The 22,869-nt window shown below is 36.4% G+C and overlaps 1 long non-coding RNA gene and 1 pseudogene across 2 annotated transcripts in view; one reads left to right on the top strand and one right to left on the bottom strand.

Moving 5' to 3' along the window:
- Positions 1–22,869, top strand: part of LOC150094322 (uncharacterized) — an 84,517-nt gene that overhangs the window by 21,652 nt on the left and 39,996 nt on the right. Inside the window, exon 1 of one of the 2 annotated variants that reach the window (XR_016550220.1) lies at positions 13,735–13,978. The exons of the other annotated variant lie outside the window; for it this stretch is intronic. This is a non-coding gene — a long non-coding RNA (uncharacterized LOC150094322). Of the gene's footprint in view, positions 1–13,734; positions 13,979–22,869 lie in introns of those variants that run through there. 2 annotated transcript variants of the gene reach the window in all.
- LOC150094324 (dnaJ protein homolog 1 pseudogene) lies at positions 1,248–2,737 on the bottom strand (annotated as a pseudogene).

The following is a 22,869-nucleotide window of genomic DNA, read 5'->3' as shown; positions in this document are numbered from 1 at the left end:
ATAATTTCTTGTTACTATACAACAGCAAATAAATAATGTTAAATATCCAAATTTAGTTTATTTTTTTAAAAAGATACTCCAATTTAATTTTTCTATAGATAAATTCAGAGCCTAGGAACGTTTTTTAAACTTCAATACCCCAAGTATGTTTAAATAAACAAATTAAAAAATCTCCAGTTCATTAATGGAACATTAACATGACAGTTTAATTTCTAATATGTTTTATTAGAAGATATATAAATATTTTTCCATTGAAAACCTAATTCTAAATTTTTATTACTTTTAGGAAATATATCCATGTACGTACCTTATGTAGCACTCTCAGGTCCAGTATTTGCCCATACATATTTATTATCAATCTATGCTAAATATATAATAAAACGTATGTTAAAATATCTATTAGGCCTAACACAACATTTGTAAAAGTCAGGTTTGCTATAACAGTAATAAAAGTTTTAGGATTTCTAATTTTAAATTTTGGTTCATGATTCATGTGTGAACTTTTCTTTCTCTTGGAGAGGGTGAATGGTTAGTATAGATTGCCGTAGTCAGTTCTGAGCGCTTTGTGGGTGAATGAGTTCATGCGAAGTACGATATGTGCAAATGATGTTAGTGCTTGGAGAAATGTTAGTGGGCCTCCGGCAATGAGTCTACCGACTCCATTGATATGTCCATATAATACTCCGCCTGCTGCTAATCCTACTACTAATAATAACTGTAACGCCACAACGGACGCAACTCATGAAATGTTGTGGGAGCCCAGACATGTCATCTGACTTTGGCCTTTAAATTTTTAGAAGGTTTAATATTCTTGATTTAATTTGTTAAACAGTTTATCCTTAAGAGTTTTTAACGCGTATTGGTTGTGCCCTCAACAGAAACAATCTCTCATACACACATCTTGTTACGAGAAATGCCATAAAATATTAAAACATATTTCCAACACATACGAAACGTCTGTCAAATGTGTTAAGAATCAACATCTCGGTGACAGCAGATATTTTTTTTAAATTTCATTTTGTAATAAATGATGCATATAATCGCTTTTTTATTTTTAATGAATAAAACCTGTATCTTTAATGTATTGTGTTTTTTTTTTGGATTACCAATATAATCTCAGGATGCGTACATTTTATAATATTTGAATCTTAACACAGTATTTTTATGAAAACCTAAAAATCTGGAATGTGGGTTTGTATATACATCAAAAACATAATGAAAAATTAGATTTATTCAAAATAATATGTACTGTGTATACACGCGGGTTATTTACACGACGACCTTAAAAATTAAAAATCAGAAAATTACATAAAGAAAATAAATCATAATACTATTTAAGTACTCATAACAAGAAAAGTATACATAAAACTATGTCAGTTCATAATAACTGGGAGCTGGAAAATACCTTGAAATGGTATTCCAATTCCTTATCGCATTTTTCTTTTCTCTTCTAAGAAAAAAAAAAAGAGTTTAATGTTTATTTTTTCTACGGTAAACAGTCCCAAAGAATATCTTTGGTTGTTTCTGGAAGGGAGTCTGGAAACTTAATATCGAATTTCACTATGAGATCCCCTCTCTTTGATGGTTCTTTAGGAAAAGGTAATCCCATACCTTGTATCCGATACATGGTATTAGGCTTCACAATGTTATTTACTTTTAATAATTTCTTCTCACCTGTAAGCGTTGGAATCCGAAACTGCGTTCCACACAGTGCTTCTTTTAGCGTTATTTTGCCTGTATACTTGATATCAACACCATCTCTTCTGAAGAAGGGGTGTGGTTTATCTCTGATCACAAACATAATATCTGACGGAATTGTATTCGGGTTTTGATCTCCTTCTTTCTGGAAAGTGATTCTGGTTCCAGATTTCCATCCAGGCTTAATCACAATATCCAAAATCTTCTCCTCTCTTCTAGTAGTTTGTCCGTCTGGATTCAACACTTGCTTACCAATTTTCATTTTTTTAACGCACCCAACGAGAAGCTCTTCTAAAGAGACATACACGTCGTGTTCAATTGGTGGATCCTGTTTCCGTTTACCTCTTGAAAAAATATTTGTAGTACCAGGAGTGAAAAAAGAAGAATGCAGAGAGTGTGCCCATCGACTAGAATTAAACAGAAAAGGATCGTTGTTGATATCCATATCAGTGTCCATGAAAAATGAATTTGCTGCCTGATTACCAAGATCATCTCCTGTCTGAAAGAAAAATTTAAATGGATTATCTGTTCCGAAAAACTGAGCAAATGTAGCCATCGGGTCTCCATGAAAAGCATACGAAAAATGTTTTCTTTCATTTCCTTCTCTACCTGGGACACCATCTTTCAGACCTTTTTCTCCATACTGGTCATATACTTCTCTTTTTTGCTTGTCACCAAGAACTTCATAAGCTTCTGCAATTTCTTTAAATCTATCTTCAGCGTCCTTGGATTTGTTTTTATCTGGATGGAATTTCAAAGCTAAAGTTCTGTAAGCTTTTTTAATTTCTTCATCTGTAGCACCTCGAGTTAAACCTAGTATTTTATAATAATCTTTACCCATAGCTTTCTTCTAACGTCTAAGTCATTGAAGTCTGCTAGCAATGCTGTTTCAAAAAAAAAGTAGAGAATACTCACAACTGTTAATTACAGGCAATAAACATCACTTGACACACATAAAAATCAACACTTTAAGAAAATACCTAGCTGCACTAGCATTTTGCACACTTTTCCAATTCGACTGATACTGCCAAGCAATAGAGGCGCTATACTATATATAACCGAAGCTTTGTTTTCAAGATGGGTCTTAGGCAGCGCAGAGACTTATTTCGAAATCTTTGGCAGAGCGAGAACGTTGACGTCATTATGCTGCTAGTTTTCTGACTGGCGATACTGAGGGAATAGCACAGAAATTTTGAGTAATACGATACAGCATCTATGACTTAGTGTGGCATGAATGCTATAAATGCTACAAGGTGCTCATAAATATGGCAGCGCTATAAGCAATATGAAAAGTATCTTAATTTTGAAACTTTCTAAAATCATTTCCTTGGGAAAAATTAGACTATAAAAGTTTGTTTAGATTTATTTATTTTTAGAGAGAGAGATGAAAGCAGACTTTTGAATAGTATATTAAGATCAAATTCGATTTTTTTTTTTTTTTTTTTTTTTGAATTTACTATGAATTTACTATTTCAGACTTGGCAATGAATAGTTTCCAGATGACTTTAGTGAACTCATCGTAATCATTAATCATATATTTGTCATTCTATATAAAAAATATTTTCTGCATCTGTTGCGTTTTTCATATAAATATTAAGACAACTGTTTTGTGCACAAGAAAAATTAGTGAGCTTTTTTTTTTTCTCCCCAACTAGTTTTACAAAACGATGACGATCTAAATAAAGCATGTGTAAGTAAAATTACAGAAATTCTCAGGTGTTTATACTACTGAGAAGAATGAATTAAAGCTAGAATTATATAACATTTTTGGAGGATTTGTCGACACTCGTGTTAGCTGCTAAATACAAAGTTAATTTCATTAGTATAATATCCAGATTTACATGGAAACTAATTGGATTTTAAGTGAGCTATAAGCTGTACATAACGGCAGCTTTATTAAATTATGGGATCAGTTGTTAAGAATTACAAATGTTTGATGACGTATCCATGTAAATACTAGTAGATTCATTGCTCTGAGTGAGTCATAAAATTCGTAATGACATGAAACGAAATTTTTGGCAACAGATGAGTGCATGTATGATTAAGGGCGTGATAATAGAAGGTGGGGGTGATCTTTGCACATTAAAGGAAGCGAAAAGGCAATCGTACAGCGTACTTTTGAATGACATCAAAGTATGCTTTAATGAAAAGAGGAGAGAAGGTTATTGCTTATCAGAAAAAAATTTGGACTATGACATCGATGATACATTGAATTCCTATTCAGGCTTATTATTCTTATTAATAAGCGCGGACTTTGTAGTAGTGATAATATTATGGAAATAATATTGCTTTTTTTTTTTTACTTCCTTTAAAAGAAACAATCCATAATATCAATACTTTCTCCACTACGGTAGAAGACTTCCACCCTCGACTGTACGAACTCCGTAATGGTTGGGGAATCAGGTTTAGAGAAAACCTTTCTCTAAACCTGATACATAGTCCAAAACTCCCTGCATCTTTCAACAGTAGCAGATGGAAACGAGGCTATAACCCTGAACTCATATTTGTTAGCTCAAAAATATCCAACATCTGTGTTAAAAAAGTTTTAAATCTGATTCCACATACTCAACATAGACCTATAATGCTTCAATTCAACCCAGCAATTATGCCTACCTTTACAGACGACGATTTAATTTTCAAAAAGCTAATTGGAAGGGTTTCATGGAAGATCTTGACCGCTCCATAGAAGAAGTCCCTCAAGAGTATCCAGAATTCATAAAAATACTGAGGAAAATCTCCACCAAACACATCCCCCGAGGATGCCGCACAAACATTCCAGGCCTTTCCAGTGATATATAAGTCCAGTATGCTGATTACTTACAACTTTACAACACCAACCCCTTCTCAGAAGAGACTATCCAAGCAGGAGAAAAATTATGCTCCAAGATGGCAGAGGAAAGGCGTTCCTCATGGAAAAAAGAAATAGAAGCCCTTGATATGACCCATAGTAGTAGAAAGGCATGGAACTTTATCAACAGAATTAGGAAGGATTTCACTAAGCCATATGAGCATCCGCAGGTAACAGCTAATCAAATTGCTCACCAGCTGCTGCTGAATGGAAAATTCACTACAAAACACACAAAAAGTAAGATACTTGAACCTCAAGTGAGGAACAAAATATGATTAACTCAGATTTCACCATCACTGAACTCGACGTTGCCATAAACCTATTACAACCTAGAAAATCTGCAGGCCTTGATGATGTCAGTAATGAACAGATTAAGCATTTTGGAACCAGGACTAAAGAGTGGTTATTAAACCTCTACAACACTTGCCTCAGAACCCCAAGGATACCAACTATCTGGAGGCATACCAAAGTGGTGGCCTTTCTGAAACCAGGGAAAACCCCAACCGAAGCAAAAAATTACAGACCTATATCACTACTCAGTAACCTCTTTAAACTCTATGAACGATTAATTTTGAATAGGCTACAACCTCTAATCGAACCCCATCTTATTGCTGAGTAGGCTGGCTTTAGACCAGGCAAATCCTGCACATCACAAATTCTCAACCTCACTCAATATATAGAAAATGGTTATGAGCAAAAACTAGCCACAGGAGTAGTCTTTGTAGACCTAACTGCAGCATATGATACCATAAACCATCTCACACTCAGAAATAAAATATACAGAATAACTAGAGACTATCGCCTTGTCCTCCTGATCCAATCACTGGAAAACAGACGCTTTTACGTGGACCTTGGGGGTAGGAAGAGCCACTGGCACCACCAAAAAAAATGACCTCCCCCAGGGAAGTGTGTTATCACCATTACTTTTCAACATCTACGTCAATGATCTCCCCATCTTTCCAGGAACTAGAAATTTTATCTATGCTGACGACCTTGCTATAGCTACTCAGTCAGAATATTTCAAGTCTATTGAAACTACTCTATCACTTGCCTTAAATAGTCTAACCACATACTATACCAGCAATCAACTAAAACCAAACTCCTTGAAAACCCAGACTGACCTTTTCCACCTTAACAATAAGGAAGCAAACAGGAAGCTACAGATTTCTTGGGAAGGCTCTAATATAGAACATTCCTGGAAACCAATCTACCTCGGTGTGACTCTCGATCGCACCCTCTCATATAAAACCCAAATAGAAAAAACAAAGTCAAAAGTGAATGCAAGAAACAACATACTAAGAAAGCTTACCTCCTCCAAATGGGGTGCAGACCCTAGCACACTGAGATCTTCTGCCTTGGCTCTTTGCTATTCTTCTGCTGAATATGCCTGCCCAAAATGGTCCAGATCCTGCCATGCTGAAAAACTTGATCCAGCATTGAATGAAAGCTGCCGCTTAATTACAGGATGCCTGAAACCAACACCACTAAAAGACCTGAATACTTTGGCTGGTATTTCACCCCCTTCAATTCGAAGATCTGCATTCTCAGCTGATGAAAGAAGCAGACAAATGAATGATGAACGCCACCCACTGTTCGGTCAGACCGCAGTGCCCCAAAGACTAAGATCCCGACATAGCTTCCTGGCAACTGTTGAACCAGCTAAAAACCTCCCAGAGACAAGACTTCAACAATGGCTTGCACTATATCCTGAAAATAATACTGGTATTCCAACAGCCGAACATCTTCCACGCGGTGCCCACTTGGACTGGAATACTTGGAAAAGCCTAAACAGACTGTGGACGACAGTACGCTGCAAATAAAACCTCCTCAAATGGGGTTATTTCACTAGCCCAGAGAATTGTGAGTGTGGGACAACCCAGTCCATGGAACACCTTCTTTCTTGTCCCTTTCTTTCATTGCCTTGTGCAAAAGAGGACCTTATATCCTGCACAGAAAGAGCAGTTGATTGTGCAAGATACTGGAGGAACATCTGACCATGTTTATTGTATATAAGTTATGTATAGTTTCCTTTTTCATATTTAATTATTATTCCCTGTATAATTCACCTACCAAATCTAAGCTGATCTCATTGTAATGAATCCTAATTTGTTGGTAAATCATGTTGTACCACTTACTTACTACTGTACTACTTGTGTTTGGATACGAAATAAATAAATGGCTGGGGAATGAAAAATTTGAAAATACAACCGGTAGTAAATTTTCGAAAAATTAAAGAATAGTTATCTGATCCGACAAACATGTGAACGTATCAGAAGGAATGTTATAGTCATATATAACACGCTACAATGCTATGTGGAAGCCTGAACGTATATGGTAGCGTGGTACGTAGGTCTCTTTGTCAAGCTAAATCAAATGCTCTGGAAATGGCAAGAGCAATCCAGCGAGTTTCTCCAAATCTTTCCAAGGCTTGTGTCCAAAGTTAGGTAAAGTTGGTTAGAAGATCTGCTATGAAGGAGTGAAAGCAACAGAACCCATATTAGTGATCAATAATTAACTTGTGGGTCTTCCAGTATTGAAGAAGTTCGCTGTCGATAATCTTCTCCATCGTTTTCGAATAAATTCAGGTGAAAGAAATGGGATGATAGTTTGACGGCTGCCTTTTATCTTCTTTAACTTAAGATATGCCGAAATTTTATCTTGGATTTTAGCACACGTGTTGGAAAATCAAAGCTTAGTCATTGGTCGCGGGTTTCGGTGGATTAGAGCAGCTTCCCAAACTTATGGATGTAAAGGCCCCCTTTGGAAAAATTAAAATATTTCACGGCCCCATCGAAAAAAAATCGTAATACAGACATATATTATTATAATATTTATTATATTTATATTCGATACAATTTATATTCAAGATTTTGCCTTTTGTAATCTTTTTTGTGCTTCTTATCAATACCTTTGAAATGAAACTTATATGAGTAAGCATATATTTACTAATATTCATTAATCGCCGAAATACGCAAGAAGCAAAATTTCTGAACCAACACCAATGTGTGATTTTTTTTCCCATTAAAATATAAAAAATAACAAAAAAGAAATAATAAAAATTAAATACGCTTCTTTTAAGATAAAAAAAAATCTATTTAGTCTTAAAACATTTTAAATTTGTTTTCATTATTTCACGGGCCCCTCAACAAAACTTACAGCCCCCCAAAGGGGCCGCGGCCCACAGTTTGGGAAGTGCTGGATTACAGGACGAAGGTCCTCATTCCAGCAAGAAGAATTATTTCAATTATTCAGTAGTAGCAGGTGTTAGGATCAGTAGAGCAGAAACGGCAGTCATAATAACGAAGTAGTCAACATCTTCATAATGAACCTATAAATTTCGGAAGATCTCAATCACTCAATAAAAATAATTATAACTGCCAAAATAAAATAAATATCAACAAAATATCGTGACCCAATAGTTAAAATGTTGATAGCACATCTCTTCTTTGAGACTGTCTATATTACAGGATCTTATTTCTGAAGAATAAGATCAATAAAATGTATTGTATATTTAGAATACTAATTTTAATTACAAAATCACGGAAACCATTTAGCTGTTTTTGAAAATGCTAAGCCTATAAAAGAAACATGATAAATGAAATCACAAATTTTCAACAACAACAACAAAAAAAAAAGTTATAGCCTCACTAGGGGGGAGATGCTAATGGCCTTCAGCAAAACAAATCCAAGCCAGGCCGATACCAACAAATTCCTTAGGAATACTCAAGCCATCTTCTCCATGATTAATGACTAATCCAGCTTCAACATCAAATTCTATACAGATAATATTCTGGAATGCAAACGGTCTCAACAACAAAATTTTGGAATTACAGGAACTTACAGATCACTTACAAATTGATATTCTCCTCATTAATGAGACTCACCTACGTCCCTGCGATAATCCCAAACTCAGAAACTACTCATTACTTAGAAATGACAGACTCAATGCCAGAGGTGGAGGCACTGTCATCTTTGCCAGAAGAAACATCCGCTATAATGAGATTAAGAAGACTAATACATCTAACCTCGAGGAGACAGGCATAGAAATTCATACCAACAATGCAGGCAGCTTAAAGATTTATTCTGTATACAACCTCCCTGGCAAACCTTTACTCCCCTCTGATCTCTCTCAGCTACTAGATACAAATGAAGCAATAATTGTAGCAGGAGATCTCAATTCTAAGCATCCTTTATGGAACAGCAAGAGTTTTAACAACAATGGAATGATCCTCTACAATTTTGCCTTAAAGAGAAATATTGTTATTGCAGGCCCAATCGAGCCAACACATTATGGAGCGATCGGCAGACCTGATGTTTTGGATATTGCTATTTTTAACAATATTTGTCATCAATTTCAACTTCAAGTGGTTGACGAGCTCAGCTCAGATCACAATCCAGTACTCGTTTAGGGGGGGAGCCTGAGCTCATTCCCAACCAATCCCACACTAACTTTGCAAAATTCAAGGCTAAAATGAACACTATCATAGACTCAGTACCTACTATCTCCACCTGTGAAGAAATTGACGTGGCAGTCAGCAATCTTGAATGTAAAACACACGCTGGCTTATCCGCAGCTTGTTCTATTTCCACCCCAGCTCAAGTCAACTCACTTCCTGAAGAAATCCTTGTTCTGATCAGGAACAAAAATAGACTCAGACGCCGCTATCACAACACGCTATCTACGCAAGACCGTCGAGAACTAAATAGAGCATCCAACCAAGTTCGTTACGCATTAAAAGATCACAAAAACCAGCAATGGGAAAGAAAACTCTGTTCTCTCAAAGCTGAAGATAATTCTCTGTGGAAGTTGACTAAAGCTCTCCGTACAGATCGCTCTAACATCCAGCCCATTCACGGAGAAAGAGGTCTTGTTTACAGAGATAATGAAAAAGCGGAAGCTTTCGTTGATGCCCTCCAGCTTCAGTGCCGTCCTAATTATACGCATGCTGATCTGACCTTCATAGAGAGGATACACCGTCGTGTACGCTCTGCGCTTCGGAAACCTTGTAGCTGTGAAAATATCTGTCCCACCTCACCTAAAGAGGTCTATTCAATCATTAGGAAGCTTAAAAACAAAAAAGCCCCTGGTCCAGATGAAATTACCAACAAAACAATTAAAGCCCTCCCACACAAAGCTGTCATGCATCTAGTAGCCATTATTAATGCAATTCTGAGATTAAATTATTTCCCCTCAAGATGGAAACAAGCTGATATATTCCTTATTCTCAAGCCTGGTAAGGCACCTCAAATGCCACAGAGCTATAGACCTATGAGTCTTTTATCATGCTTAGGAAAAATCGCAGAGAGTCATTCTCAACCGACTTAATGAGGAGGTGAATAAAAATAACATAATTCCGAAAGAACAATTTGGTTTCCGTACCGGACATAGCACCACACAGCAAATTCACAGACTGACTGAATTCATCACTACAGGCTTTAACTGGAAACAGCACACAGGAGCTGTCTTTTTAGATGTTGCAAAAGCATTTGATAAGGTGTGGCACAAAGGTCTCATCTATAAATTAATTACAGCCAACATCCCTCTTTACCTTACTAAAATTATTAACTCCTTTCTACAGTACCGTAAAATCCAGGTCAAGTTGTGCGGAATTCGATCCTCACTGAAAAAAATCACTGCTGGTGTCCCTCAAGGCTCGCTGCTCTCACCGCTGCTTTTTAACATCTTTGTTTCTGATGTTCCTAGCACACCACTAACCACTATAGCTAGTTATGCGGACGATATGGCAATTCTTAGCAGATCTCTCAGGTCTAACATAGCTACTCAGCGTTTACAAACTGCAGCAAGAAAATTGGAGGACTGGTTCAGAAAATGGAGAATATCTGTAAATGCCGATAAAAGCACTGCCATTCTCTTCACAAGAAGACAAGCATCTCACTCTGGAGAAGTTAAACTTTTTAACACAGCCATCCCATGGAGATCTAGTACCAAATATCTAGGCATTCAGCTTGATAACCATTTAAACTTTAACTCCCATATAGTTTATGCATGCAAAAAAGCAAACTCTGCAATTGTACAACTCTATTCTCTCCTCAATAGAAGAAGTCAAGTTAGCACTGAAAACAAACTACGGATCTATAAAACAATTATCAGACCATCGTTAACTTACGGATCTCCAGCCTGGGGTCACACTTCCCCCACCAACATCAACAAGCTACAAGTTATTCAAAACAAGTGCCTCCGTATGATTTTTAACGCTCCGTGGTTTGTCAGAAATGCTCTCTTACACCGTGATGCCGATATTCCAGATATTCCCACGTTCCTCCATAACAGTGCTGCTGCTTATTTTGCCAAAGCAGCTGTTCATCCAAATCAACTCATTCGAGAGTCTTCTAACTATGACGAACACGACAGGTGGAAACATAAGCGCCCGAAAACAGCTCTGCTTATCGGTTCAGGTGCCTCCATACAGCCCTAAATAGGGTGAGCGAAGTGCTCGCTAATCTTTAATGCAAGACTATTTCATAGAGACAAAGGGATTGGAGTCCTTGGGACTGATATCCATCATGCCACATCAGTTATCAGTCGTTTGCAATATTCGTTTGCGCTTCTCATTGCACGTTACAAGTGATTCCGACACTGCTCGTTTGGGCAGTGTATCGTATGCTTGCACACGTTATTTCTGTGAGATACGAAACTTTTATTATTGGTGTTTGTTCGTGGTGAGGGTGAAATATTTTTAATAAACAATTTTTTAATATGTAAATTTATTTATTAATAAACTGGTTACTGATTAGGGAAAAAAAAAGAATTTTTTTAAATTTTATTTTGTATATGTAGCACCTCCACTTAAAATTTTTACCGACCACCACCGTATTCGAGTAAAGCAAACGATTACGGAAACTCGCGTGTTTCATCTCGCATACAGGAAATTTGGCCAAGAGAACACACGCAGTTTACAGACAAAAAAAAAAAAAAATTAATGGCACAATGATTCCTTGGAAGTGTCACGTATTGTAATAATAATGATAATAGTAATGTTCTGACTGCTGGCTTGCTTGCCTGTATGGTTAGTGTGCCTGCTCTTTTACATGAAAGATGAATTTTATTGTCCCGCGAAGGGGCTCTAAAAGAATCCCAGTGCCTGAGCTCTATTTACAATCTATCGTGGGCAAAATCACATTAAAAAAAAGTTATGAATTAACAATTCATGTTTCGTTTACGATCCTAATATGTTAAATTTTTTCATCGTATATGATCCGAAGAAGTAGCTAATTCCAGTCAGACTGACATTCTCTGAATGATTTCGCAATAACAGTTGGTATTTTTTTTATTATTATTATTTGTTCGTTTTATTTTATTTTTTTACATAGATGGGAATGTATAACGAAATAGTAGTTTTCTCTATCTGAACAAAATATTTGAAAGATAGTAAAGATATGTTGATAGATTATCTATCGCATTCGTGACTGTTTCCTTAGATACATTTTCTTAAACGCCGCTATCCTGTAATGAGTGTTACTGATAAGACATGGATACCAGAATGCAAACATTGATAAGGCTTTCCAAATGAAAGTGACTTAGCTTGTTCGGAGGCGACTCTCTGCGAAACACACACACACAGATTCGAAACAGGTCATCCCAACAGGATCGTTATTATCGTGTTATAGGGACGCCGCCGCACTGCATGTAATAAAACTATTTTATTACGCGGAAAGGTTTAAATATAGAAGTCATTTTTGTAAGATACTGGTTACTGTGTACATGGGTATGTAATAAAAACTTACTAACAAACCACAAAATGCACACTGGCAAGTAAGGTAATCTACGAAGCCAGGATTAATCCTATGATTACAAATATTAGGTTTATAAGTATCTTATAAACTACTTAAAGATGATATGGGATGGGATAACTTTACTGAAGGCGTTTATAAAAATGAACTGATTTATGTGGACTTATTCTCTTTGATAAGAAACGAACTGTATAGTTTTACATACACACACACACACACACACACACACATATGTAGAAAGTTTTTTACCTTGGGTATAATATATGTTAAAGATACCAAGTTATTTTAAACCTGGTTTTTACTCCATTTCCCAAGTAAGCAAACAGACAAATAAGTCAAGTTTGCGCCTGCACGTAATGCAAGTCTAGCCAACTTTTAAAATGGCTTGGTATCTTTAACATATATTATACCGAAGGTAAAAAACTTTCTACATCTATCTCTCATCCTGAGATTTTTATTTAATAAGGTATATATATATATATATATATATATATACATATATATACACACCACATATACATATATACATATATGTGAAAAGTTTTTTACCTTGGGGGTAACTAATAAAGTTTTAATGAGAATAATACAACTGGTTTCGGCTTATAACAGCCTTCATCAGGTATTCATTAAAGGAAGAGAATAGTAATAAACATTGAAGTATCTAAAAAACTGGGAATTACAGGTAAAAATTGCAACACATAATTGAAACAAAAAACGTTGTATTTTTTAAGTTGTTCTAACTGGCGCGCTATTGTTTATTGCGTGTGTGCGTGCAAGCTCTCGTGAACGCCAATATTGAACAACTGCAATATGGCTATCTGGGATGTTATAACTCAAATTGCTGTTTAAGTGTTTAGGATTCAGGATGATATCCCTCGATTCCACGATTTTTCTTTCGAACTCATCACCACAGCGAAAAATATTTTCTGATTTATCCCAGCAAACGGAGTGACTTTGGAGATCATCATTAGGATTGTTTGAAAAAAGAACATGACGGGACAACGCAGTTGCACGTGATCTTTTATAGGAGATATCTCGCTTATGCTCCTCTATACGTTGTTCAATAGATTTGTTGGTTTGTCCAAAATAAGGGATATATTGCAATCGCACCATAATTTATATACACCTGGATATTTTAGGTTGTGATGAATAGGTTTTGGATGGCTGAAAAGAGAACGGATTTTTGGAAGTATGGTGAAGAACGTCCTGATGTTGTATTTTTTAAGGATTAAGACGATTAAGAAAATTCTTCTGGATCCTCCTAGGCAGTGCAGCACAGAAACTAATAATAATTTTAAAGGCAGCATCTCCATCCCATACATTAGCACAGTCTCTAACAAATTGGCTAAGGTCCTTAAAAAATACAACATCAGGACGTTCTTCACCACACTTCCAAAAATCCGTTCTCTTATCAGCCATCCAAAACCTATTCACAACCTAAAATATCCAGGTGTATATAAATATTATGGTGCGATTGCAATATCCCTATCATAATTATGATAGCAGGTTGTGTCATTTTTCTTAAAAATAACTGATGCACAGATATGAAGAAAAAAAAAAACTACCGTGAAATACTATTTGGCGAAATTGTGTGCGTGTATGAGAGAAAGGGGGACGGTCTTTTTGAGTGATCAGTTATTACTGCGCAGTAACGGCGTTAAGTAACATTACTGTGATTATGTAAGTATGTAACTTATACAATAAGTATGTTGTATGTAATATTGCTGTATGTTTTCTGGAATATTTTTTGATTAAAACATTTTGTATGTAACCGTTCATCGTCATAATTTCCTTTTGGATTATTTTTATGAAAATTGTCCGCAAAAAAAAAAAAAAAGTAACTGGTTTACACTACTTAATCCTTCGTTTACATCCATCGCCATCTACCGCCCACTAATAGTAAATAAAGTGTAGCGACATATTAATGCATAAATCACTAAATACATTCTATTTAATAGAACGCAAAAAGAAAAGGTACGATAAATATTCGATATACATACAAAAAAAAAAAACGGTTAGAATATACTACTGTGCTTTGTAACATTTTATATCTGTTGATGTAAATATATGCTCTGTAGATATCAGATCAAATTCGATGTGGGGAAAAAAAAAAAGAAAATCCTGTAACTGCAGCACGAGTAATGTACTTCTGATAAATAATGAATTTAAATAAATAAAACAAAAATAATATACCTGTTTGAGTTTCATGAAGTTATGATTAAATGAGTAAAGTGGTCGCTTGAGACTCCATGAAGGTAGCAAGTAATAATAATAATATAAGTAATAGAGATAATACTTGATTAAATTGTATAAGGCTCGTGCACATATTTATAGAGACCTTTTCTACAAGACTGAAAAGAACTCCAGAAATTAATGGTAATGCTGATGTAGTTAGGCATAACGTCAGCTCAGCGCGCACATTGCTGATAACTGTATCGGTACATGAGGAATGTGAACGCCCACTTAGACGTGGTGCAGAACAATCAACGAGCCAATACAAAACTATTTACAGTACTCATGAATAAACATAAACATCCAGGCTACTAGAAGAATAAATGCTCGCGATTGGGGTGATCTGCAGAAAACATATGAGAACCAGATTTTATCATACAGGACAGTGTTACAACAAAGGGGAATAGAGAGGGTTAGGGTTATCCACTCGCTTCATGAAAGGATGGGAGTGCCAATTTAATTGTCAAAAGTTGGTTGTTAACTTCTTTTTTTTTTTTATGATTATGAAAAATTTTAGCGAAACATTCGAAGGAAGACGAAATTAAACAAAACTTGCAAAGGCGAGAAAAATTATACTTACCTAACAATTTTTATACAGGCAACTCCAGCCTTTTTGATTTTGGGGTTCTGTTGGGAAATGAACATATATAATTTTTCAGACAAACTATGGACATCACCAGGGTAGTTCTACTACGATGTGATACACGATTCCAGTATTAATGAATATTAAATCAGTAGAGCTATCCATGACGTCTGGAGTAAGCTAGATAAACGTTGGACCAGAAGTCAACACCGGAAGCAGCAGGAAACGAAAATCAACTGACACGAAAGCTTGCCCTGGCTCTAAATATTTATGTTCCTATTTGGCAGACTTAAATAGCATACACATAGTAACAAATGAGTGAAGTTTTGCCTTAAAAATCCAGACTTCAGTTTTTGGGAAGGAGCAAATCGACAAATACATGTTATTTATTTATTCGATTATTTCACATTTCTTATGTTATTTTGATTTACTACAATTATTCACTAATGACATTTATTTAAGCATTTTTACATAAAAACTAAAATGAAACATATATATATATATATATATATATATATATATATATCGTGTTTTTTTTTTTTTTTAAGTGAAAATTCTCGGGACGGAGAAGATGATCGCCATTCTCCTGGATCGATCATGTGTGTGTGTGTGTGTGTGTTTAAATCACTCACTAAGGCTTAAATCTGGTTGATTGGGGGTGAAGTAAGTATTTCGAATAATCTGTCATATTTAAAACTGCATATTCTAAGGTTGGAGAGAGAGAATTCCCAGTGTTGTATAACTACATTATGGCCAGTCAGGCCGAAATAAGAGACTGCAGTAAGAAGGAATCTCCATGCACTAATAGAGGCAATTTACCTTTTGGTATATGCAGGATAAAGCTTTAATTTTATTTTATATTTTTTACTAACTTACGGGTTGTCTGAAAATGAGATCTTTTAATATATTTGAATATATCTTACATATCAGTTCGAAGATGCCTTTAATAATGCAGCGAACAGAGGTCGTTCTGGTTAGCGTACTCGAACCTGTAGCTTGGAAGCTACAGGTTCGAATCCCCCATGCGGGCATGGATGTTTGTGATTGTCTTATCTTGTGTACAGCTATAACCTTTGATATGGCGGTTTTTTCTGCTTTTTTTTTATTTAAGGACTGTTTCATTACTTAACAAAAATCAACGGGAAATGATTTCTTTTTTTTTTTTTTTCAAATTTTAATTAGAAGCAGCTAAAGGAATTTTTATTTTTTGTACAAGATATACTCCAGCTGTATTTAAACTTACTTGGCTTCCTATTAGTGTCTCCAATAATGCGGCACTATTAAGTGCCACATTGCAGGTGTTTGAAGCAGTAGACAGAATTGCACTTTGTAGCGATTATTATAGTTATTCTTACTTCGTGTAAGTCAATTTGCTGTATATTCACTTCAGTATTAGTAATAATTCCAAGCTTGAACAGAGTCCAAAAACTTATCGCAGGAGGTCGAAAGCTCACAGGCTACAATAATACTTGACTTCTGTCCTTAACGTAATTTACTGAAGGATAAAAATAGTTAACAATATTAGTCAAGTTGATTAAGTTATAACTCAACTTTGGAAGATACTAGGATCTTTTAATAATTAGAAATTAAAATTCACTAATAAATCAAGTAAAATAATTCAAAATTTGTACAATTCACTATTTTAAAAACCTCCAATCGACAACACACTTTCATTAGAACCGAGGACGCGAAGATCATTTATAAAAAAAAAATTATACATGAAGACTAAGCTGTACTCATACGTCAGCAGCGTGTTTCCTTCCCTATTCCACAAGGACAAAGGAACCAGCCATAGGTTCTATGTATTGATAGACACTGACATGGAGATAATTTGACCACGTTGTTGCCAAAAATTAAGTTTACAAGATACCGAGTTACTTGGCTGTAACAGTTTGAGAAAGAATGGGTATATATATCCAACTTGACGATTTTATTCTGCAAGTGAAAATACAGGGTGATTAAAATTAAAGTATACATGTTTAAGGGATACTTTAAAATATCCTCGTGGGGCGCCACCCAGTATTCCAAATGCTGCAAAACTTTGCAGGAATACATTGTACGTCATGAGGAAGCGATATCCGAGAGAAACAAAAAAAAAAAAAGTTCCAAAATTCACCACTGGGGGCACTATATGATGTACCAAATGTAGATGTAGTAATTTTTCTGCATGTGTAAGGAGAAAAGCGACACAAGCATAAATAACACATTTTTATTCAGTTCCATTATGCATTCATGAGCTGTAGTGTTCAATACTCGGTATGCCACAAACTGCATCCTTTGAAGAGCGTGTTAAACAGCAGAACGCAGTTGGTCGGAACGACGTCACGCACATGCTGTGTTGTGCTGTCTTTCAGCGCTGGTAAGTTATTATTCGTGACACTTCCAAGGAGTCTGAAGACTCATCGCCGGAGGACACCTACTGTACAACTCTACGTCTCCACAACTACACCGAACCTTTATTATAGTTCGTCCACCGATTAGAGATCCTTCGACACTTCTGCGCATCTCAGAAAAAGGAGAATCCATTCCGATAGTAGGGTAATCAGTCCGTATTTGTGGGATGAGTTGTTTATTATTACCGGTCGGAAAATTAACTTCTCTTTTATGATTATTGTAGTTAACTATGTTGCTTGAATAACAGTTGGAAAATTTTACCTATAAAGCACGTGATTTCGCGTGTTGGCGACCAATTCGGACGTCCTTCATTTCTTTCTCCCCTTCAGCATGAATCGACTATTCTTGGAAAGACGCGAAGCAGGGACCTACAAACGGTGGGCGAACTATACCAATCACTTACATCAACGCCCATCACCACCACAGCTAGTATTTTTTGTCTGTAAATTGCGTGTGTTCTGAAGGGCTGATTTGTCTGTATGCGGGATGAAAAACCCCAGTTTCCAGGAGAAAAAACCCCGCTACCTCCGTATGAGATCAGCTAACTCGCCTTCAATTGAAAAAGTCCATATAAAGATTCCTCTCATGACGAGAATCGAACTTAGGCCTTTTCTAATCGAAAAGCGCAACGTACTATCGTCCTTCCAATTGCACTACAGAGGCATCAGGATGATTCCGATAAACCCTGTCCTTGAGAAATCCCCAGAGCGAGAAATCACGGTGCATCGGATCAGGTGAACAAGGCGGCCATGCAGTGGGAAACGCACGGCTGATCACTCAGGTTCCCGTGACATGTTCTCGAAGAACCTCCTGTTCGGATCGACCGATGTCTGGAGGAGCCCCATCCTGCATGAAAATGATGAATCCATGAACAGGCGCTGCTGTAGCTGTGGCACAACAAAATTGTTTATCACATCTCGATTCCTCTCGGCAATAAATGGGCATGTCCTCAAAGAATGGTTCAATGATAAACGAAGCTGTAAATCCCCACTAGACAGTAACTTTGGTTGAATGCAAAGAAATTTGTCAGATTGCATGCAGGTTTTGTGTAATTGTCCTTGAGAAATCCCCAGAGTGAGAAATCACGGTGCATCGGATCAGGTGAACAAGGCGGCCATGCAGTGGGAAACGCACGGCCGATCACTCAGGTTCCCGTGAAATGTTCTCGAAGAACCTCCTGTTCGGATTGACCGATGTCTGGAGGAGCCCCATCCTGCATGAAAATGATGAATCCATGAACAGGCGCTGCTGTAGCTGTGGCACAACAAAATTGTTTATCACATCTCGATTCCTCTCGGCAATAAATGGGCATGTCCTCAAAGAATGGTTCAATGATAAACGAAGCTGTAAATCCCCACTAGACAGTAACTTTGGTTGAATGCAAAGAAATTTGTCGGATTGCATGCAGGTTTTGTGTAGTCCATACCCAGCAGTTGTGGGTATTCACAGCTCCGTTAAGATGAAAGTGAGCTTCATCTCCTCCACATAATCACCCACAGCCATACAGCATCCAACTTGACTCGAGCACATCCTGATGGGCACAACTCCCTTCTCAGGATTATTTTGAATCGGTAGAAATTCAGAATTTTCCAAACAGTTGTGCACGGCATATCCATGTGTCTTGATACTGCACTCGTGCACTGCGGGAACCAACACTGTTATTCATAGCCTGCTTCACAACAACAGTAGCAACTTCATTCACTTGTTGTGAACTGATTGGTTTGCGACTTCTGTCAGGTCTTACATCCAATGATCCTGTTTCTTCAAAGTGACCAATCGTTTGTCACAGAGCACATGGAGATAGTGGATGTCGTTGACATTTGTTCAGGAGACAAAATTCATGGAGTGCAGCAACAACATTGCAATTGTTTAAGTAGTATGGCTTCTCAAGCATAGCATGTTGGGGCAGGGTTAGTGCCATCACTGTGGATGGTATTAACAACCAGAATGAAGGGAAAAATTCCCTGTCCATCTTTGTAAATCCTCCTGGCAGCATGATATGCATTTGGTGTTTACAATGCCTCTGGTGGCAGTTTTTGGAAACTACCCCCCACAGGGAAATAGTGGATGTTGTCAACATTTGTTCAGGAGACAAAATTTGCAGAGTGCAGCAAGAACACTGCAATTGTTTAAGTAGTACAGTTTCACGAGTATAGCATGTGGGGCAAGGTTAGTGCCATCACTATGGATAGTATTAACAACCAGAATGAAGGGAAAAATTCCCTGTCCATCTTTGTAAATTCTTCCGGCACCTGTCGAGTTGCGTGACATGCATTTGGTGTTTACAACACCCCTGGTGACAATTTTTGGAAACTACCCCCCTCCCCCACTTCCTCAGATATTGCTTCTGCTCGATGCACAATGTATTCCTCCAAATTTTGAACAAATGGATCACTAGATGGTACTGCACAAGGCCTTAAATAGGGATGCTAAATGGAGTAAAAAACATGCTTCATATATACAGTGGTTCCAGATTACAGCAATATATATATATATATATATATATAAGGGGACTAAAAACACTCACATTACATCATTTACATCAGTATAAAAAAAAAAGTCGTACTTCCATGCCATTATAGTACCCAACGCTGTTTTTAATAGATCTTAGTTTAAATTTTACTTGTACAGGACAGTATTACCAATAACAGTGCAAATTGATGGAGTGGCGAGTACCTATACATATCTTTATATAAAAGATAAATAAAATATAACAGGATGAATTACAGAATAGCTTTTCATTAGCAACAATACCTCACTAGTGACACTGAATCAGCTAGTATCAGTGGTTCTTCCCTCCCCATCTGTCCACCCTCTCTTTAAATTCTTGAAAACAGTCAAAAATCAGTCTGCCCAATGAACACATCTATAGTTCACCAGTCAATCTCAGCCAGTATATAGGATTCAAATATGTGACAAAACTTAATAAATCGATCCCAACAAAGATTAAAAACGTACTGTAAAAAAAATTAAAGTTAACTAATTAGTATATTTAATCATAAGACTAACCACCACCTTATCCTAAAATTATGGCTGCAAAAGCCAATCTGGCAGTTTATGGACTTAAAGGGACTGTAAGTACTGTCGATTATTGAAGGATTGCATGTAATTTTTTTATAACACAAAATTTGCTGATTATTTTTTATAACTAACTTATTCAACTAATGTTTCTGATGGAGATAAACATTATATGTATACATTGTCAGTGCATTCAAACGCTTTAAAAATTGAGTATTTAAAAAAAAAATTATATATATATTGCTAGTGCTATATTACTAAAGAAAAAAAAATGTAGGAATGTAGTGGTGGATGCAAAAAGGGAGTTTATTTCACATTACTCTTCCTAAAAAAACCAGAGAGGAAAAGAAAAAAAAATGTAGGAATGTAGTGGTGGATGCAAACAAAGGGAGTTTATTTCACATTACTCTTCCTAAAAAAACCAGAGAGGAAAAGAAAAAAAAATGAATGTTCAGTTATATAATAAAAAGGACTAATTTTAAAATTATATTAATAAAACAAAGAATGTTAAATCTTTAACAAGTAGTTTTCACTAGTTATCCTAAAACTAAAATATGAACATATCTACTACTCTGAACACGTACAGGTAGAATTGATTTTACCACATGAATAAATCCATTGTGTTTTAGAAAAATTTCATTAATTATTATTATTATTAATATCTGACTTCCATGGAGTCAGAGATTCATTGTGGGAGGTACACTATCGCACGCAATATTCATTCAACCACGCCTTAAACTGATTCAGTGCATCTACATTCACAACACAATCAGGCAGTGCATTCCACTCTCCATGCAAAGAACCTTTCCTCACTCCTCTGCCCATACCCTCCTTATACAGTTTCCAGTGATGGCCTCTTGTTCTACCCCCTCCCATTTTATGAAAAATCTCTTCCATGTCAACCAGATAAAAATGCTTGACAAGCTTGTATGTCTCAATCATATCCCCCCTCACCCTCCTCCTCCTATTCACGAGGCTTTGCAATTTATATTCTCTCAATCTGTCCTCATACTCCACATTCCAAAGACCACTAACCACCTTTGTGAATCTTCTCTGGATCCTTTCTAACATATCTTCATCATCATGAAAACCAGGCATCCAAATCTGACTAATTTTTATTTTTCAGACAATAATCCATATGAGGCCTGATCAAGGCTTTATACAATGGCATCATAACCTCTTTGTTTCCATGTTAGAGTCCTCCACATCATTGCCATTATCTGATGTGATGTCTTCACAGCTTGTGCAATGTGGCCCCTGAATTTCAAATCCTTGTCTACCACCACCACTCCCAGATTTCTCATCTCCTCTACTTCCTTTAAAGTTTCCCCATGAAGCTTTCCCCTCGCTGCTTACCAAATTTAAAAGCCTTACACTTTGCAAGATTGAACTGACAGTTCCACTTACCTGCCCATTCGTGCAATCTATTTAAGTCCTCCTGTAAGGCCATAACATCTGCTTGACTCTGCATTTCTCTTCTCAATCTTGCATCATCTGCAAACAGCTGCATATTGCTAGTTAAACCCATCCCAATATCATTCATATACAAATTAAACAATAATGGTCTTAAAACTAACCCCTGTGGCACACTACTAGTGACCTTCTTCTTTCAGGATACTGCCCTGCCATATACAACTTTCTGATACTTATCTGACAGCCAGTCACTGATCCAACTCAGAAGTCTGTTATTCAATCCCATCTGTTTCAGTTTATTTACCAGCTTGTCATGTGGCAGTCTATCAAAAGCTTTTGCAAAATCCAAGCACACCACTATATGCATCTCCCCTACCCAAGGTATTTGTCACCTTGTTATATTACATAAGTAAATTAGTAAAACATGATCTCCCCTTTAACAAACCCATGCTAATAACCACAGAGAATATTGCTGTTATCAACTCATTTCTGTATCCTACTTCTCAACAATCTCTCTAGTACCTTCACCACAACTCCAGATATACAGAATGGCCTATAATTTGTAGCCAGAGCCTTATCACCACCTTTATGCAGTGGAACAATTTAACCTTCTTTCCATTCTCTTGGAACTTGTGCTATTGTAAGACTTATTAAACAGGTATGTCAATTCCCCAGAACATTCCCTTATGATGCGTGGTGATATGTCATCAAATCCTATCACCTTATTGACATCAAGGTTATTTATTTCCTCAAATACCTCCTGCTCACTCACAATTAAACCATCCTCTCCTGTGTCCTCTGCATTTAAGTTCCTCATGATTTCACCCTGATCAGGATGAAATACCTGTACAAATTGATCACTGAATACCTCAATAAATGTTTTCTGCAGCAGTTACCATTCTACCATTTTCATCCATTAACATCATCTTAC

The sequence above is a fragment of the Typopeltis vanoorti genome, chromosome 22 (genome assembly GCF_054136105.1).
Source record: "Typopeltis vanoorti isolate ZY-2024b chromosome 22, IOZ_Tvanoo_1.0, whole genome shotgun sequence".
NCBI classification, from domain to species: Eukaryota; Metazoa; Arthropoda; class Arachnida; order Uropygi; family Thelyphonidae; genus Typopeltis; species Typopeltis vanoorti.
This window is presented reverse-complemented; position numbering and strand designations above follow the sequence as displayed.